Source organism: Prionailurus bengalensis, chromosome A3 (assembly GCF_016509475.1).
Source record: "Prionailurus bengalensis isolate Pbe53 chromosome A3, Fcat_Pben_1.1_paternal_pri, whole genome shotgun sequence".
Lineage (NCBI taxonomy): Eukaryota > Metazoa > Chordata > Mammalia > Carnivora > Felidae > Prionailurus > Prionailurus bengalensis.
Window position 1 is genome coordinate 101883861 of NC_057354.1, and position 20837 is coordinate 101904697.

A 20837-nucleotide genomic window follows, 5' to 3' on the forward strand; every position below is an offset into this window, starting at 1 on the left:
AGAGGTTCTGCCTACCAGAGATTTTGTTCCTTAATTATGCATGATCTTTTGCGGACTTTAGTCTTACTTAAAAATGACAGAGCCACCTAGTGGTTCTTTGCCTGTGTTACAGCATACATCTAGGCAGGGATCTGTAAGGTGTGATACCCCCTCTAGGGATTTGGAAGTTTTACTTTTCTATCCGTTTTCAATCACATCTTAGTTAGATAAGGTTGAAACTATTATTGGTCGTGGCCTGGGGTTTTTTTAATGTCAAAGTTAAAATAATTTTTAATCCCTATTTTTTAAAATTAAAATGTAAAAGCATGTGGGTGCACTCAAAAACAGGATAAAAAATGTACTTAAAATGCAAGCACCCAATAATAACATTTTGTCAGATCGCTTTTTCACAAAAAAGATGTAATCAAGGCAATTGATTAGTGCTTCCATGCCAATGGGAAATGGTGAGGCTGTTACATGTTTTCATCACTGGAAAAGAAAACATTTGGGGAAAATACGGTAAAAAGTAAATAAACTCTGGTGCCAGTGGAGATGAAAAATGAACCAGAGGAGGTGAGAAAAGAACTCCAGAAAACTTAGATTGTAATTGGAGAGTACAGTTTGGGGAATCATGGAGGGAAGATAACCACCAAAATATAGAAGGCTAATTAGCGCATTTGTTGTTTCCATGAGGAGAGGATAGATTAAGGTGTTGCTGACCAACTAGAGCTGGACCCGTCGCCTCATTTTTTATTTACTGTCATGTTTTTCCAACTTCCGACCCCTTAATCGGTTCCAGTTTTAGAGCTGGGAGTATCGTTAGTTGGGGGGCACACCGAGGAGCCTGTCCTGTCCTCTCCAGTCCGTACCTCAAAGGCTGGGACCTACAGATGGAAACAGAACTCAGAGGGACCACGCATTTGCTCCTTTAGCGAATATTTAGGGCTCTACTTACTGACTGTAAGCATTAGTGGAAAACTGAGGCAGCTCTTTCCCCTCCAGGAGGACAAGCCTTCCACCAACTTGAGATATGTCTTCTGTGCCAAGAATATTTTTCTCTTATAAGCCCTGTAAGTTGACGTTGGCCAGATTGCCCCTGCCAGTCACCCCGCTCAGCCACCTGGGAGTCACGGAAGACTGGAGTGAGCTGCAAATATGGAATGGGGCAAAAATCCAACCCGGGGAGGTTCAGAAGCAAGGGCGTGACCCAGGGACCACCCAGCCACCTGCCGGCTGACCCCAAAGTTCGAGCCCCTCTTCCTCAAACATTAGGCATGACGAGTATAACAAAAAGGATGAATCCTAAGGACCCTAGAAACCTGAAACATCTGAAGATACCACAGAAGTTCCGTGTACTTAATGCAGAAAAAGAAGAGAAAAACTACGGGCCGAAACAGTGGTGCTCCCACAATTCCTTTGAGCAAAGTTGTTCATAATTGGCTCCTCTGCTTGATCCCTACACCTCTTCCCCACCGCCTCACTCTCCCCTCCGCAGTTCTCTGGAATGCTTCCTGGCCTCTGGCTCTCCCTGATTAGCCCCGTTCTTGGGCTTCCTCGGCTCACTTCTCAGACTCCTGCTTCTGCTCCAGACCAGGCACCCAGGGTGCCTCCAGCGGTCCTAGGACCTCTTGCCTGGCAGAGCCTGCCTGCACTGAATGCATCTCCCAGGATCCTCCCAAAGTGTCCTGAGGCCATCTCAGCTGAAGGCTGCACTTCCCTCCACTCTTCCGTCCTCGTCCTCGGGGCAAGAAGGCCCTCAAGCCCTGCCCTCCCGCTGGGTGGTGCCAGCATCTGCCTGGGTGGCTCATGCAGCCCCCCCCCCCCCGCCCCTCATTCCCAGTAACCAACTCCTCCTCTCCATTTCAGTCACCCACTATACTGGGTGTTCTGGATGGAGGATGGGGACTGGGTCTCTTCTCGCTCCCTTTTTTTTTTGGCACTAACAATTAAGGAATGTGTGCCAAATACCTAACACGGGGCTAAGCACTTTACGTGTATTATCACATTTAATCCTTCCAGCAGTCCTGTGAGATAAGAACTGTTAGTCCATACTTCACGAATGAAGCAACGGAGAGAAAGGTTAAGTGATTTAACTGTGGTGTCCCGACTTCTAAGCGGGGAGCCAGGATTCAAACAGTGCGGCTGAGGAGCCCATGCCAATAGCACTCAGCTTTAACTGCCTCCTGCATTATTTCCTTAGCGCCTAGGCCAGTGCCTGACATTAGTAGGTGTTCAATTATTGTTTGTCGCTTGAATAAATTACAAAGTTAAAAAGAGGGGAGCCCCGGTGGCTCAGTCAGTTAAGCATCCGCCTCTTGATTTCGGCTCAGGTCATGATCTCACAGTTGTTCAGATGGAGCCCTGAGTCGGGCTTTGTGCCAACAACGCTGAGCCTGCTTGGGATCCTCTCTCTCTACCCCTTCCCTGGGTGCTCTCTCTCTGTCTCAAAGTAAATAGATAAACAAAAAGTTAAGAAGCATTAAATGGTATCGCCTCTATGACATTAAACGGTGCGACCTCTTTCCCTCTCTTTACGTAGTCTCTCTCACCAAAGGCAACCACTTGCCCTCAGTTTCTTATGCTCTCCTCCAGAAAATGTTTTGAAATACTTACCAGCACAGCTCTATATGTATTTAAATATGTACGAAAATGGCTTCCGTGTTGTTCACCTGGCTCTGCACCTTATACTTGCATTAACACGTTCTGGAGAACTTTCTAAAACAGCCCATATGTCCAAAAATCTACCTCATTTTGTTCACCTGGTGTTCCCTTTTTCCCAGGATGTTCAGTGGGGACCCACCAATATGGCTGTATGGATGGTTTCTAGCCAGTGTCTGTTCTGATTTGTTGGGGCCCCTCCATACCTGGTGGGCAGTATTTTGAGTTTAACTTTTTTTTTTTTTTATGAATCTCTGGATTATTTCCTTTTTAATTTTTTTTTTTTTTTTTTTTACGATTTTCATTTCATTTTTTTTAAGGAAGCTCTACACCAATGTGGGGCTTGAACTCAGCCCCGAGAGCAAGAGTTATATGCTGTACTGACTGAGCCAGCCAGGCACCCCAGAATTATTTCCTTTTTTTTAATGTTTATTTATCTTGAGAGAGAGAAAGCATGAGTGGGGGAGGGGCAGAGAGAGGGAAAGAGAAAGAATCCCAAGCAGGTTCCATGCCCAGCGCGGAGCCCAACTCGGGGCTTGATCCCATGAACTTTGAAGTCATGACCTGAGCCAAGATTAAGAGTCAGACACTTAATGACTGAGCCACCCAGGCGCCCCAGGATTATTTCCTTTTTTTAAAAAAAAATATGGCTGAATTTATTTGTGATAGTAAATCCCTAGCTGGGATTCGTTGGGTCAAAGAACCTGTACCTTTATTATTTTTTATTTTTTAATTTTTTTTATTTTTGTTTAGAACACGTACCTTTAAATGTTTGATTCCAACAGATTGTTCTGCCAGAAGGTCCTGCAGTTCATACCACCGGCAGGTTCCCCATGGATGCCTATTTCCTTTCACCTTTACTAACCCTGGATTTGTGCAGGTCTTTTTATTTTTGCCAATCTTAAAATAACAGAGAGGCATATCTTGAAAATGTTTTGGTCTGTTTTTCCTTATGAATGAATTTACCTGGTCATAGGTCATTTTAATTTCTTTTTTTATGAACTGCCTGTTCTGGGGGCGCCTGGGTGGCTCAGTCGGTTGAGCGTCCGACTTTGGCTCAGGTCATGATCTCGCGGTCCGTGGGTTCGAGCCCCGTGTCGGGCTCTGTGCTGACAGCTCAGAGCCTGGAGCCTGTTTCAGATCCTGCGTCTCCCTTCTTTCTCTGACCCTCCCCTGTTCATGCTCTCTCTCTCTCTGTCTCAAAAATAAATAAATGTTAAAAAAACAAAAAAAAAAGATTTGAACTGCCTGTTCTGATTTTTTGCCCATGTTTCTATTTGTGTGTCTTTAACAACAACAACAACAACAACAAAAGGTGTGTCTGAGCTTCTTGCAATTAAAGACATTAACTTTTTTACTCCTGGGTGTTGCACATCATGGTTTCTCTGTTAAAACTGTCTCTTCTCTTGGAATCTGCGGTAACACACTGTCCTGGTTTTCTTTCTTTCTCTCCTGCATCTACCGAAAGGATGTCGGTTTCTCATCTTTCATTCTTTGCATATTGTTTCTTGTTCCCTCAGGGCCCTAACCTTGGTCTTCTTCTTTTCCTCTACATATTCTTCATGGGTTGCCACACCTACTCCCATGGCTTTAATCATTGGAGTGGGCCTGGTTTGTTGTAGTTATTATTGCCTGTTTAGCAACGCTATAAAGAAACACTCTCTCATTACTCCCAGTTTTTGAGGTTTGCATGGGATGGGCTGGGGACTCAAACTTGGTCCTTGCCCATGTTACTTGCCCCTACACAAGTGATTTGTTTGAGGTGAGTGAGTGATTTGAGGCAGGTCATTTAAGATCTTTCTCAGGACTGGGGCGCCTGGGTGGCTCAGTCAGTTAGGCGTCCGACTTCAGCTCGGGTCATGATCTCACGGTCTGAGTTCGAGCCCCACATCGGGCCCTGTGCTGACAACTCAGAGCCTGGAGCCTGTTTCAGATTCTGTGTCTCCCTCTCTCTCTGACCCTCCCCCGTTCATGCTCTGTCTCTCTCTGTCTCAAAAATAAATAAACGTTAAAAAAAAAAAAAAAAAGATCTCTCTCAGGACTTCTGCTGGGCTTGTCAGGAAGAAGTTCCTTTCTTCACACGGATTGGTTCCTGTACAGAGGTTGTAATGCTAAAATGGCTACCTTTGGTACCATGAGGGAGGGAGCCTGCCTGAGAATGCAGGTGACACCAAGTAAAACTGAGTGGCAGAAATGAAGACACATTCTGGATGCAAGATTTGAATCCCTTGATCCAACATCCTTCTTCGTCCCCTTGGTTTCATAAGCCAACAAATTTCCTTTTTGATTCAATAGGTGAGGATGCTGTTATAGGCTGAATTGTGTTCCCCCAACATTAATATGTCAATGTTCTAACCCCTCGTACCTCAAAATGTGACTATTTTCTAATGTTGATTTATTTATTAAGTTTATTTATTGATTTTGAGGGAGAGGGGTGGGGAGGAGAAGCAGAGACAGAGAGAAAGAGAGGGAATCCCAAGCAGGCTCTGCATTGTCAGTGTGGAGCCTGACATGGGGCTTGAACTCACAAACCGTGAGATGGTGACTTGGGCTGAAATCAAGAGTCGGATGCTTAATTGCCTGAGTCACCCAGGCACCCCATATTTACTTATTTTTGAGAGAGAGAGAGACAGAGAATCCCAAGGAGACTCAGCACTGTCAGCGTGGAGTCTGACATGGGGCTGAAACTCATGAACCGTGTGAGACCATGACCTGAACTGCAATCAAGAGTTGGACATTTAACCGACTAAGTTACCCAGGTGCCCCAGAATGTGACTGTTTGGAGACAGGGTCTTTAAAGAGGTAATTAAGGTAAAAATAGGTAATTAAGGCAGGCCTTAATTTGATATGATTGGTGTCTGTATAGAAGAGGGGAATTTAGGGCACAGACATGTACACATAGAGGGAAGACCATGTGAAGACACCAGAAGAAAACGGCCATCTGCAAGCCATGAGGAGGGGCCCTCAGAGGAAACCAACCCTGCCAATACCTTCATTTTAGACTTCTAACCTCCAGAACTATGAGGAAATAAGTTTCTGGAATTTAAGCCGCTCAGTCTGTAATACTTTGTTTTGGCAGCCCTAGCAAACTAATACCGGTGAGTGTTTATCCCTTTGAAATGTAAGTGCTGGGGCGCCTGGGTGGTTCAGTCGGTCGAGCATCTGACTCTTGATTTCAGCTCAGGTCATGAGCTCACAGTTCGTGAGTTCGAGCCCCGCATCGGGCTCCACGCTGGCAGTGCAGAACCTGCTTGGGATTCTCTCTCTCCCTCTCTTTCGGCCCCTCCCACATGTGCGCTCTGTCTCTCTCAAAGTAAGTAAACAAGAAAGAAAGAAAGAAAGAAAGAAAGAAAGAAAGAAAGAGCAAAAGCAAAAGAAAGGAAGGAAGAGCGAGCGAAGGAGAGAAGGAAAGAAAGGAAGAAAAGTGCTGGTGACTTCCGGTCCTAATTTCTCACGCAAGCTCCTGGCCCAGTGATCAACTCCTACCGGACCTTCCTCTTCATTGTTTTGTAAGTTGCCTCAAATCCAGCGAGTCTAAGCAAGTAATCTTGATCCTCGTAAAACCTACATCTCCTTCTGTATTCCACACCCCTGTGAAACCCTCTCCCCAACTGAGCCAGTTATCTAAGCCAGAAACCAGAAGCTCTTCTACTTCGTTGACCAAGTCATGCCATGGTCACTCTTCACTCTCTCTGTCCTACTGGCAACACGGAGCGTTAAACCACCATTACCCCCTCCCCTGGATTATTGCCATCGGCCCCTCTTGTCACCTCCCAATCCTCCCTCCACACCACCTTCTTAATGATTTTTTTTAAATGGCAAATCCGATCACAACACTCCCCTGCTCTCAAGTCTTTAGTGGCTCCTGCTGCTCTTAGGACAAAGTCCAAATTCCATAGCGTGGCATACGTGATCCCAGGAGAAGGAGCTCAGGTCGTTAGCCAGTCTGTTTCCCGTGTCTCCCCTCCATGCTCGCTCTGATCTCTCTTCTAAAGCTAGTGTTTCCCCAAATCCAGTCATTCTGGTATCCTCTTTGTGATTCTCTGTATCATACATGCTTTCTTCCTTAACATTTTTCTCTTAAATTGACGCAGTTTTTAAAATTAAATTCCACTAGGGGAGGTAGGTGGGGAGATGGGTAAAATAGGCAATGGGGACTAAGGAGCGCACTTGTCGTGAAGAACCCTGGGTCATGTATGGAAGTGTGGAATCACTATATTGCCCACCTGAAACTAACAACACTGGATGTGAACTGTGCTGGAGTTAAAATAAAAATAAATAAGTAAATAAATAAAGTAATTAAATTAAATTCCATTATTTGGAAAGGCAACCATATGGCACTACTGTAAATATTATACTGTAAATTTAATATTATACACACACAGATAGAATCTCTGCCATATGTAGAAGGTAAACAGTTTAAATGGATCATTGATATTGCTGATAAAACTGGTTCCTTAAAAAATGTTGATAAATTTCAAGAAAGTTTTAAAATAAAAACGTAAATAATGTAGGGGCACCTGGCTGCCTCAGTAGGAAGAACACGCAACTCGATCTTGAGGTTGTGAGTTTGAGCCTCATGTTTGGTGTAGAGATTACTAAAAAGCAAATTAAAAAAAAAAAAAAATATATATATATATATAATGTAATACAAGTAAGAGTAAACTTAATTTCATTAACAAAGACCCAAATCTGAAAATAAATTCCTCAATAAGAACAGCACTGCTTATAATGTTTAGTAACAAAGGGATGTTCAGTTTAATAATGCTTATTTTATTTTTAAATGTTTACTTAATTTAGAGAGAGAGAACATGTAAGTGGGTGAGGGGCAGAGAGAGAGAGGGAGGCAGAGAATCCCAAGCAGGCTCCGGCCTCTGAGTTGTCCGTGCAGAACATGATGTGGAGCTCAAACCAACGATCCATGAGATCATGACCTGAGCTAAAGTCAGAATCTTAACCTATTAAGCCACCAGGTGCCCCAATGGTACTTATTTAAAATTAAGGTGAAGACAAACTTCCACATTAGTAGTAAAAAAAAAATTCTGTTTTTTGAACCTTTTTTAACCAACATAAAGACTTGCAGTTTACAGGGGCACCTGGGTGGCTCAGTCGGTTAAGTGTCCGACTTCAGCTCAGGTCATGATCTCGTGGTTCGTGATTCGAGCCCCACATCGGGCTCCATACTGACAGCTTGGAGTCTGGAGCCTGCTTTGGATTCTGTGTCTCCTTCTCTCTGCCCCTCCCCTGCTTGCACTCTGTCTCTCTCTTTCAAAAATGAATAAACATTTTTTAAAAATTTAAAAAAAAATTAAAGAATTGTAGCTTACATGTGTTTACATGGGAATGGAAAAGGATATTAATTTGCCCCATGTGATAGGTTTGGCTAACTTTTATTTTAAAATGTTGGATTCATGGGGCGCGTGGGTGGCTCGGTCCGTTAAGTGTCCGACTTCGGCTCAGGTCATGATCTCACGGTCCGTGAGTTCGAGCCCCGCGTCGGGCTCTGTGCTGACAGCTCAGAGCCTGGAGCCTGTTTCAGATTCTGTGTCTCCCTCTCTCTCTGCCCCTCCCCTGTTCATGCTCTGTCTCTCTCTGTCTCAAAAATAAATAAACGTTAAAAAGAAATTTGTTTTTAAATGTTTGATTCAGGAAACCATCTGAGGTACTTACTCCTTGGGATCTATTGTAAATTTGTGAAGACATAATCCATGATGATATCCAAAAAGGAACAGAGAGAGGATTTCTTGTGCCCTGACAGCTGCCACTGGACAATGTTTATGAAATATTTTTATCAACCTTGTCCAAGTGTTTTCCATCCCCTGCAGAACATTTTCAGCAAGTATTTCAGGTTGAGTTTAAAATTAGGTTCACTTATAAATTCAAGAAGGATCATTTATGAACTCCAGAAATATATATTGAGCATGACAGATCCTGGCCCTGGCTCCAGGCAGACATGATAAGCCATGAATCTCTGCACTCACATGGCTTTCAGACAGGAGAAAGTTCTGACTCTGTATGACCCAGAGGACCAAGGGACCCAGGAGACTCAGGCTACCGGTTTACAATCCCCAAGGTCACTTTATCTTGCCTGGGAATACTGAAATAAGCATGTCTTTTAAGGATAAATTAGGCTTTCAGATGAGCAAAACTTATCTATAAGATATGCTAATTTATAAACCCTCACCCAACCATGCATATGATGTCTATGAAGATAGAAGTTTCCTCCTAGGAGAACTCAATTCTTCTCCTATCTTGAAAAGACAGGTGTGGAGCTTCAGTATGAAGCAGTGGTCCTTACCCAACACTTTCCAAAGTTGAAATGGTTAAGAATTCTGTGACCTATGTTTAATGTAATTAGTAAATTTAACTGCTATCTTCTTATCTTCTATCTTCCTGTCTTCCTGTCTATCTTCTGTGACCTAGACTTCTCCACTGACAGGACAATGGATAGTCTTGGCCATCCAGCCTGAATGAAAGGAGTCCATTCCCCTACTGAAACAGCATGGCCCTAGCACCCTCCATGGTTTGCCCAATGCATTGGTCCTAAACCTGTCATGGTTTGCCATGCACGAATCAAGAAGTTTAAAAACCAGTTCTCTTCTTTAGTTGTATGAATTGACAGGTCAAGATGTAACCAGGATCTTAAGTCAACCTGTGTCTGGCAAACAGAGAAAGATTAGTGGATTTTATAGTATCAGTGACTTTATCAGTTCGCTAGACTCCATTTTACGTAAACTTTTTGTATAAGCATCATATATTTTACTACCTCACTGTACCTCTTCTTACCAACCTCCAATTGAACTAAGATTCGTTCCTCTAAAATCCCAGTTCCCAGGGGCACCTGGGTGACTCAGTCAGTTAAGAATCCGAATTTTGATTTTGGCTCAGGTCATGACCTCATGGTTTGTGAGTTCAAGCCCCACATCGGGCTCTGTGCTTACAGTGCAGAGTCTGCTTGGGCTTCTGCATCTCCCTCTCTCTCTGCCCCTGCCCCGCTTGTGCTCTCTCTCTCAAAAACAAATAAACAGTTCCCAGATTTTCTATCCTAGGACCTTTGCTTTGTCTCTACCTTTTGAGAATAGCAGTTACTTTCAAATAATGGGCACTCTATCGATGGTTTTTTGATGGCGATGATGATGAAGAAGGAGAAGGAGAAGAACCACCTATGGCTTGAACCTTGAACCTATGGCTGCTCCCTTAGTCTAGATCTTCTTGAGTTGACCCCACCCAGTCAAGGCTGAGATTGGAGAAGCTGGACTGACCTAATTTTCCAACCAGTGCTTCTGAGTCCTGTGTCAGAGTCACCCAGAGAGCGCATTCCTTGACTCTGCCCACATGGAGTCTGAACCCTTAGAGTGGGATGCCTGCAGGCTGTATACTTTTTAGTCTCCCCCTCACCCCCACAATGATCCTGACATTTGAGTTTGGGAGCATAATTACCTATTCAAAACTTTAAAAATGAGGAAAAGTGCTGCTTTGTAGATACACATAAGTGATAAAGAAGTGATTCGCAAGTTGGAGAGATCAGTGAGAGGTATCCGAATCAATCAAAGTCTTCCTCAAATAGTAGGACTCCTGCTCTTGTCTCATTTGGAGGTGACATGGAGAAGCCATGGCTACCATGTATGTGCCTGTAGCGTCCGTCAGAAGCAGAGAGGCAGTGGGAGACGGTTGAGAGCCATGCTAAGGAGCAAAGAGTATACAAGTGGTGGGAAAGTCAAGGAGCACTTCATATGAATGCATTAATATGTATTTGGGGGAAAAAAGATGGTTTGAGGGGAAAGGAAATCTTAGATGGAGATTTGGGAGGTGAAAATGGAGTGAACTTGAATTGAGGGAGCGCATGTCATTGTGGGGCACTAGTTAGATTGGTCCTTCTAAAGCAGAGCCTCCTAGGAACCTGTGATGGAAGGTCTCAGAAGTATTTCTGGTAATCAAGCAGAATGTTCCAGTTCTCTGGTTTCTGAAGACAGAGAGACCTGGGCTCCGGACTCAGCTTTGGTGCATATTAAACTCAGGGAATAGTACCCCCAGCTAAAAGCCACTTGCATCTACTTGATTTTCTCATGTATGAGGTATAGATGGCTATAACCTAAATTGTTCGAAGGGTTACATGAGATAACGTGTGTAAAGCACTAAGCATTCAGTAAATAATAGTGTTTATTGTCTGAATGCCTATTTTTTTATTTTCTGAACAGATAAACTTGGGAATGGAGTAGACTGCCTTTGATCGTGGATGAGTCACAGATGAGAACACAAGGTAAAGATTAATGGACACCTTCCTGCTTAGAAAAAATAAAATAAAATACATGATTTGCCTGAGAGCATTGTTTGGACCGATCTTCTTAGGTGAGAAAGCATTTGGCAAATGAAACACTAGACATTTCAACGTTTATTTATTTTTGGGACAGAGAGAGACAGAGCATGAACGAGAGAGGGGCAGAGAGAGAGGGAGACACAGAATCCGAAACAGGCTCCAGGCTCTGAGCCATCAGCCCAGAGCCTGATGCGGGGCTCGAACTCCGGGACCGCAAGATCGTGACCTGGCTGAAGTCGGACGCTTAACCGACTGCGCCACCCAGGCGCCCCTATTTTTGAGGGAAAGAGAGAGTGGGAGAGGCAGAGAGAAAGGGAGGCAGAGGATCTGAAGCAGGCTGCCAGCGAAGAGCCCAATGTGGGTCTCGAACTCATGAACGATTAGATCATGACCTGAGCCAAAGTCAGGCTCTCAACCAACTGAGCCACCCAGGCACCCCACTCAAAGCTTTTTATATTCAAAAATCCGCTGTAATTTATTTGAATGAGAGCTGAGGATTCAACTTTCTTTTTTCTAGAAGGCCACCTGGGGTCCTAACATCATTTATTGAATAGTCCCCTTAATTTATTGGGTTTGTAGATAATATAAACCAATTTGATGTTGAGTTCTGAGATGAAAGAGTCCTTGGTATTCATTAATATTGACCCTGAGTCATCAACAAAAGATTAAATCATGTTGTATAGTCTCTAAGAGGCAAGGGGAGTGAATGATTCATATGGAATAATTTTAAGCACCCGTGTTAACACTTTTTGTTTTGTTGCTTAGAGGCCATAATTTCAAAAGTTTGCATCTTATCTCCCCCTAGCCAAGATAAATTTCTTGGTAACTAAAACTAAAATAAATATGAAAATGTCAGAGAAAGCCTGTTTGTAGTGACAGGTCAGTGGCTGGTCAAATGTTGTTCACGTCCAGGATCAGCTGGCTAGTTATTCGCACCCCTGCATTTATCCTAGATCAGAAACCCTGAGAATGTAAAGCATTGTTTTATTTGGAATTCAATGATTAGTTCTGAAACTCTGGGTCAGAAGAAGCCTCATGCTAATTAACAAGCCCATCAGCAGCATGAGAGACTGTTTCCTCACATCCTTATTCAAGATTCAATATAACCAAAGTTTACTAATCTCATAGACCAAAAAATATCTCCTTTCTCATTTCCACATTCACTTCTTTAATTATGAGTGATTTTGGCCATCTTTTCGTACGTGCGTTCTTCTTCTGTGAACAATGTTCTTGGCAAATTTTGTTGGACTGTTTGACTTTTTGTTATCCGTCTAATAGAATCTTTGCATTAACCCTGTCAGGGAGAAATCACAGCCTCTCCAAGCCTGTTTTCTGGCCAGGAGATTGAAAGCAGTAATGTTAATGTTAAGGATAACCGTCGGGACGCCTGAGTGGCCCAGTCGGTTGAGCGTCCGACTTTGGCTCAGGTCATGATGCCGCGGTCTGTGAGTTCAAGCCCGCGTAGGGCCCTGTGCTGACAGCTCAGAGCCCAGAGCCTGCTTTGGATTCTGTGTCTCCCTCTCTCTTTCTGCCCCTCCCCCGTTCATGCTCTGTCTCTCTCTCTCTCTCTCTGTCAAAAATAAATAAACATTAAAAAAAATAATAAAAAAATTTTTAAAAAGGATAACCATCAACTTTTACTGAGGACCTACTTCAGGTACTTCACTCAGCATTAGCTCATTTGAGAGCCCCTCGTCCATAAGTCACCTTTGCTCCAATTAGACAAAAGCATCCCTACCTTCGTGCGGGCATAGCCTGCCCGACTGTTCAGAGCAATGCCGTCTCATCTAATTTTCATAAATAATCCTACGAAGAAGGTATTATTAGCCTTATTTTAGGTCATTTCCCCCAAGCCGCTCGGCGAATCAGCGGTGAATTTGGAGCGCATGATTGGTCATTGTGCTGTATAGTGCCTGCTTCACATGGTTACAGTCAGTATTACTCAAGACAGTCTCATAAAGTACTCAACACAAGTGGTAAATAGTTACTAAAATATATGTAGTATTAGCCTGTGGTCTGTCGTGTGTTGCAAATATTGCTTTCCAATTTTGTCATTTGGCGGTTAGTTTGGCTCGTGTTTGCTAACCAACAAAATTTTTCTATAATCAGATTTTATCTTTTCGATTGTGACTGTGGTCATGACTTCTGTTTTGGTTGGCGTTATAAAGACAAAATAATTGCGTGAGATAACCACTCCCGTGTTCATGAGGGGACGGGCTAACTTAAAGAGAGCCCTAAATGGAAGACCACATTTGCCTGCTCGGCCACGGAACAGCCTTGATGTGGGATGTGCGCTTTGCAGCACAGGCCTCCCGGTGACCCGGCTGCTTTTTCTCTGTTGGAACAGAACACGGGAGGAGAGGGGGAGAGGAACTGGAAAACAAGCAATTTCCCTTAAAGGAAGGGACATTCGTTTCCACGTGAATCCCATTGGAACTTAATCAGGTGGACGCACTTGACTTTGAAAAAAGCTGGAAAATGTAGTCTCGGGCTGGGGGGGCTGTGCCCTGCGGAAACAAGTGATATGGTGGGCAGGGGCAGAGCTTGTGTACTAAAAGAGAGGAGAGCGTACCAGGGTACGAGGAGCACCCCTCCCCAAACCCTGCGGCCTCATATGTGAAAGTCCTCCCTTCCTGAACTAACTTCTGTGTAACTTTTGCTCAGCAAAGAACTTCAGGTCTTGTAGATGCAGTTCTTGTCTTTTCTCTACCCCCCCCCCCCCCACCGCCTCTTTTTGTTGGGGATAATTACAAGAAGTAACTCAGAGTTAAGAGAAGAAATAATACTCCTTGCCTCCTGAGGGTCTTGGCAGATTCTCCTTCCTGGGTCTGGACCACTTTCCAGTCTTTCAGCCAGTTAATTGCTACCTGTTCTTCAGATGCCAGCTTCACCCTCAGAGAAAGGGCCCTAGCTCCTTCCCTCACCAAACAGACAAGGGCTTCTTCATAATCATCTCCTAGTATTTTTCATTCATAGCGCTTTTGCAGTTGGTAACTGGGGTGGGTTAGCGTGACTGTTTGCCTGACATCACGCTGGTGGCACTGGACTGTGGATTTCCAGGGGGCGGCGGGGGCTCACCTCCAGGGACAGAGCCTAGCACTGGGCACAGAGTAGGTGTTCAATAAATGTTTGCCGGACGAATGAATGGGTGTTGAGAGTCAGGCAGCTGAGCTCTGAAAGAAAGGAAGGAGGCTGAGACAATAGCAGCTGATACCTTAGCACCTCCTGGGTGGCCTGTCTGAGGGGAGGGGCTGAACCCGGGGAAAGGGCGGGCAGCACCTGACAGGCCTGATGGACCCAGGTCCAGAAGCTGTCTATCGGCAGGGCTGACAAGGGGAAAGCCCTTGCAGGGCAGAGGGGTATGGGTGGGAAATGCCTGCTCAACTCTGGTGCCACCATTGAGGCCTCTGATCCTTTAGAAGAGGCACCCACACCTACTAACTGGTGAATTGATGAAATGTTATGTGTTGGGATTTTCCTGCCTCTTCTGAGAAATAAAATTACTCGCTCCAGAACTTCATTCGTTTTTCTGGAACGAAGCTAAATCCTCTGCCAGACACTTATTTGGACAACTTGCGTTTCAGTCTACAAGTGACATTGACATTTAAGGCAAATCTGTGTCAGGAGTGGTGGTGAAACCAAAGTAATTAGGATTTCATCCTCTCCTATCGTTGGTGCACTTTTGGACGTTACTATTGACGTTTGACCGTGTCCTAATCAATAAGGTAGATAGCATATTGACCATCAAATTAAACCGCAGAGATACTGTTTCATTTTGGGCAGGCGTGGGCTACATCATCTATATTGCATTCATCTACCTATCTCTCTTTTTTTGTAACCTCGGTTCCTCAAAATTTCTGCCTCTTTTGTGGGAATGGTAAGTCAACTAGAAGCAAAGATAAGAGAAACAAAACACTTCGGAAAGCATACAGAAAAGGCAGTTGACATGAAGTCACTTATAGGATGGAACCTCAGGGCGGTTGCAGAAATGCACCTTGGGTCAACTTTTCTTTCTTTTCTTTAAAATTTTCATGTTTATTTTTGAGAGAGAGAGAGCGTGCGAGTAGAGGAAGGGAGGAGAGAGAGGGAGACACAGAATCCAAAGCAGGCTCCAGGCTCTGAGTTGTCAGCCCAGAGCCCGATGCGGGGCTTGAACTCATGAACTGTGAGATCATGACCTGAGCTGAAGTCAGACGCTTAGCTGACTGAGCCACCCAGCTGCCCCATCAACTTTTCTTTTTTAAATTCCTCATTTGATTTCATGTCCCAGTGCACATGGAAATGACAGCTGCCAAGAGAGGTACAATGTTGGAAAAGATTCGGGGAGAATCAAAGGGCCTGGGGTTGTACTCTGGGAGTCTCTTGGGCTTCTCTTTCGTGGTCTTACTGTCATCTGTCATTATCACCCAGGAGGGTGAGTGGCCATAGTAACCGCTGGTGAAAATGCCACCCAGCGTCTTCACCTCTGGGACTGTATGTACCTATTCTTTTTTTTCTTTTTTAATTTTTTTTTAATGTTTATTTATTTTTGAGAGAGACAGAGACAGAATGCGAGTGGGTTAGGTGCAGAGAGAGAGGGAGACACAGAATCTGAAGCAGGCTCCAGGCTCCGAGCTGTCAGCACAGAGCCCGACGTGGGGCTCGAACTCACAAGCTATGAGATCATGACCTGAGCCGAAGTCGGTCGCTCAACCGGCTGAGCCACGCAGGCGCCCCTGTATCTACCTATTCTTGACCAGTGAAGAACCTTTGCATTTTTTCCATTTGGAATAGGAAAGCACTCCACAATAGACCATCTTCCTTCTTGCTGCTTAGGTTTTCTCCCGTCCGATGATTTCAGCTTCAGGGAGGTGAGAGAACAGAAGAGCCAGAGCGGGTGGGTCAGGAGCTCCTCCAACCCTCAGTCCGTTCCATCGCGTAATCCAGGCACCGTTGGCTCTTGCAAAAATTATTCCAAGAGTAAAATGTGATTCTAACTTTCCCTTATGAACACCTGTGCTAGATTTTACTGCCTGGATAATCAGTCCATTTTTACTGTTGACATTATTTCCGGAGAGTCCTTGGAGGAAAACCATTTGAAAATAAGGCTGGTAACCTCAGCCTGATGCATCTGATGACGCTCTTGTTCTCTCCGTTGAGTCGCGTCTGACAGAGCATTCGAATTGCAGCTGCTTGAAAATAGGCAGTGTGCCTGCTTCCGAGCCTGTGACAACGCGTCTCGGTGTCACTGTGTTTTCTAGTCTTGTGTGGCAAGAGGGGTAGATCTGAAAAAGAGAAGTAATTCCAAGTTTAGAGAAAGTGGTGGGGCAAAGCAGAAGGACCAAGGCTAGAAGCACCGGCCTCAGATGGTTTATTTACACACCAAAGCCGTCTTTCCAGGGGCAGCGTTCCGCATTTCCAGAAGAAACTCAGATCAGAGGCTTGGCTGGATCGCGCCTCCAGACTTGAAGGAACAGGAGCTGACGCTATGCTCTTCACACTGCGCAGAGGAACCTGGCCTGGGCCCAAGGCCTTTGTCAGGTGCGCTTTCTCCATTGTTCCCCAAATGGCGAGGGATTAAGATGAGGGGGTTGGAGTGGCAATTTTTTTCTGACTCTTCCTAAGCCAGAAGAGACACTTTTCTTAGAGAGCTGTGGGAAGGAATGCAGACTGCTGAGTGCTTTGGGGAGCTTGTTTCCAAACACCTGGGGTGTGTGTGTAATCCGCACTTGAAAACAGCTGACTTCTGCTTCCTCCAAGCCACCTCCCGCCCCTCCCTTCCCTTCACCACTGCTCTTCCTCCAGCCTCCAAAGCCCCGCTCTTTGAGTCTTAGGACTAGAAGGAGCCCCACCGCTCACAGCTACAAGTGGGGTGCGACCTCCTTTATTTAGGCGAACCGGCTAGCTTTGCCGCCCTCCATCCCAACCACTGAGGTTGCAAGTAAGGGAGAGAGTTGGATTTTCAAAATGATCTGTGCCTGGCTCTGAGCCTCTCATGCAAATGTGCGCCGCAGGCTTTTGGGAGGTTAGGACACCTCTGGTGTTGGTATGGTTGATTATTCATCAGCACCTTTGAGCCCTCAGAGAAAGGCCCGATAGAAATACAGAGAACAGAAGGTGGCTCCTCGAACTGCACCTGGCCCCACTTTATTGGTCAACTTACTCCCTCAGAAGTCCTGAGAGCCAGAATAGAAATTACCATATTGCACAAGATTCTTTTTTTTTTTTTAAAGATTTTAATTTTAAGTGATCTCTACACCCACTGTGGGGCTCGAACCCACGACCCCCAGACCAAGAGTTGCATGTTCCACTGACTGAGCCAGCTGGGTGCTCCTACACAAGCATCATTTTAAATTTATTATTTTCTTTTATTTTTAATATATACTTTTAAAGTTTATATGTTTATCCTGAGAGAGAGAGGGAGAGGGAGAACGAGTGGGGGAAGGGCAGAGAGTGGGGGACAGAGGATCCAAAGTGGGCTCTGTGCTGACAGCAGACAGCCTGATGCAGGGCTTGAACTCACGAACCATGCATGAGATCGTGACCCGAGCCGAAGTCGGATGCTTAACCGACTGAGCCACCCAGGCGCCCCTAAATTTTTAAATTTAGGGAATTTTCCCCTCTCAATTTGGGTTTGGTGGGCTAGGTACTCAAATAAATCTCCTGTACAGCTGACTTGTCTGTAAGCCCTAAGAAATAATAGCTGCCAACCGCGCTGCTCAGAGATTTAAAGCTGCCTGAAAAGGTTTTTTTAAACTTCTCAGAAACAAAACTGGTCTGTGAGTAGCATGTAAAGGATTAGAATCAGTCCCGCTTCCGAGAGAAGTAAATCAAGCAGGACACCGGACTGGTCAGCTGCACTCTGTCCACAGTGTGCAAAAAAACAATTAAAAATTGTTTAATGCTCCTCGCCCAGCTCTGGAGTCCCAGCCCGTGTGGCACCGGTGATCACCTGCGGGGACCCCTTCTCTCCGTGATCAGCATGTTCACGGAGGGCGAGGGCTGTGACTGCTGTGTCCCCTGCTCCAACGTGGAGTCTAACACACTGACCGCTTGCTGACTAAATGCTTGCTGGTGCGTCTTGTTATTAATCGGTGAGAGGGTCTGACGACGCCGTACCTCCGCAAGTGTGTTCGTTTAGCTTCTTAAAAATCTGCTGCTGTGAAAGGTAAGCTGTGTTTATTTCGAATCTCAAGCTTACCCCTGAAGGAGTCTGTAACTGATGACGGCACTGAAGGCTGTAACTTGCTTTTGTTCTGCTGTTTCCACCTACGAAATACACAGGATGGCTGATCTGATGATGGCCTCTTCTGTGGCGGGTTGTGGGCTTTCTGTAGGAAATGGGCGTGTTCAGATGGTGCGGGAAAATTGCATATTCTCGACCATTCCTACACTCTTGCATCTATAAATCCAGTGTCTCTTTGCCATAAAGATTTTATATAAAATGGGGAGTATCGAAACCATTTTTCTGTTCATATCAGTCCAGGTTTGCATTTTATCTATTTATTTTTTATTATTATCTTTTAGTAATCTTTACACCCAACGTGGGGCTTGAACTTACGACACCAAAATCAAGAGTCACATGCTCTTCTGACTGAGCCAGCCAGACGCCCCTCTCGGTTGGCATTTTAAAACAGATTTCTAAATACATACTTTCAATAAAAATAAAAGCTCTACTCAGTTAAGTCACTACTTTGTATTATATTCCAGTGCATAAATAAGATTAATCCTAGACAGTAAGTCTTAAAATGCTTAGGAAGAAACAATTGAAGTGTAAATAATGTAGGACTTTGCCCTGGTTTGTGTTTGGAGCCCCGAGATCCTAGGAACGGGATGCGGTAGGGTTACAGGATTCAAATCTAATTATTAATTGAGTTGGAAAAATAACTACTTGGAAAGAGAAAATGTCATTGCTGGAAAAAAATAACATGCTATCCAGCGGTTCTCTCTTACCAAGCAGATATATTAAGAGTACAGCTGCCCCTTGAACGACATGGGTTTGAACTACACACATCCACTTACATGTGGATTTTCCCAGTAAATACAGTGCAGTGCTGTAAAATGTATTTTCTCTTTCTTATAATTTCCTTAATAACATTTTCTTCTCTGTAGCTTACTTTATTATAAGAATACAGCATATAATACAGATAGCATACAAAATATGTGTTGACTGTTCGTGTTATTGGTAATAGTCAACAGTAGGCTATTAGTACTTTACAAGAGGCTATTAGTTGTTAAGCTTTGGGGGAGTCCAAAGTTACTCATGGATGGGAATGCAAACTGGTGCAGCCACTCTGGAGAACAGTATGGAGGTTCCTCAAAAAGTTAAAAATAGGGGCTCCTGGGTGGTGCAGTCGGTTAAGCGTCCGACTTCAGCCAGGTCACGATCTCTCGGTCCGTGAGTTCGAGCCCCGCGTCGGGCTCTGGGCTGATGGCTCGGAGCCTGGAGCCTGTTTCCGATTCTGTGTCTCCCTCTCTCTCTGCCCCTCCCCCGTTCATGCTCTGTCTCTCTCTGTCCCAAAAATAAATAAACGTTGAAAAAAAATTTTTTTTTTTAATTTTAAAAAAAAGTTAAAAATAGAACTACCCTATGACCCAGCAATTGCACTACTAGGTATTTATCCAAGGGATACAGGAGTGCTGATTCGAAGGGGCACATGCACCCTGATGTTCATAGCAGCGCTATCGACAATAGCTGAAGTATGGAAAGAGCCCAAATGTCCATCAACAGATGAATGACTAAAGAAGATGTGCCATATATATATACACACATATATATACATATGTGTATGTATATATACATGTGCGTGTATATATGTATGTATATATACATATATGTATACACACATATGTATGTACACACATGTGTATATGTATGTATGTATGCACATATATGTATATACATGTATATGTATATATGCGTGTGTGTGTGTGTGTGTGTGTGTGTGTATACACAATAAATGACCCGCCAGGCACACTATCACAGAATTTTAGTGTTAGGAATGGAGAGAATATTCTGAAAGATGATAGAGTAAAAGTTAGAAGTCACACACACAGGATTCCATAAGATTGCAGTAATAACTGGTCAATAGGGGAAGATACATGGAAGTGTCTTCAAAATTCAGAAGGATGTGATGTGGATGGAGCGAGAATGTATTATGCTGAGAGAAATAAGTCAGTTAGAGAGAGACAAATACCATATGATTTCACTCATATGCAGAATTGGAGAAACAAAACAGATGAACATATGGGCAGTTGGGGGGCGGGGGAGAGAAGAGAGGGAAACAAGCCACAAGAGACTCTTAATCATAGAGAACAAACTGAGGGTTGATGGAGGGAGGTGGGTGGGAGATGGGCTAGATGGGTGATGGATCCTGAGAAGGGCACTTGTGATGAGCACTGGGGGTTGTATGTAAGTGATGAATCACTGAATCCTGCTCCTGAAACCAATATTGCACTGTGTGTGAACCAAAATTTAAACTCAAAAAGGAAAAAAATAAATTGGTACATTTGTACTGGAAAATGTTATGACTATACCTAGCAATATCTTCATAGCTCTCGTCCTGGAATCCCACTTATGTTCCTAGTGAATAATTTAGCAGAAGCAAAAATAAATGAGTAAGTAAGTAAACACATAAAGAGCCATGTTTTTGAAAAAAAAAACTTCAAAGGGATAACAAAAAAAGGAGAAACAACACAAGAACCCATTAGCTGATGAATGGATAAATAGAAGTGGTATAGCAATGCAAGGGACCTTGTCTGGCAGTAAAAAGGAATGAAACACTGTTACTTGCTACAACATGGATGACGTTGCAGGCATGATGCTCAGAGACTGCATGTTGTAGGACTCCATTTATATGGGGGGAATGGGGAGTGACTGCTAATGGATACAGAGTTTCTTTGG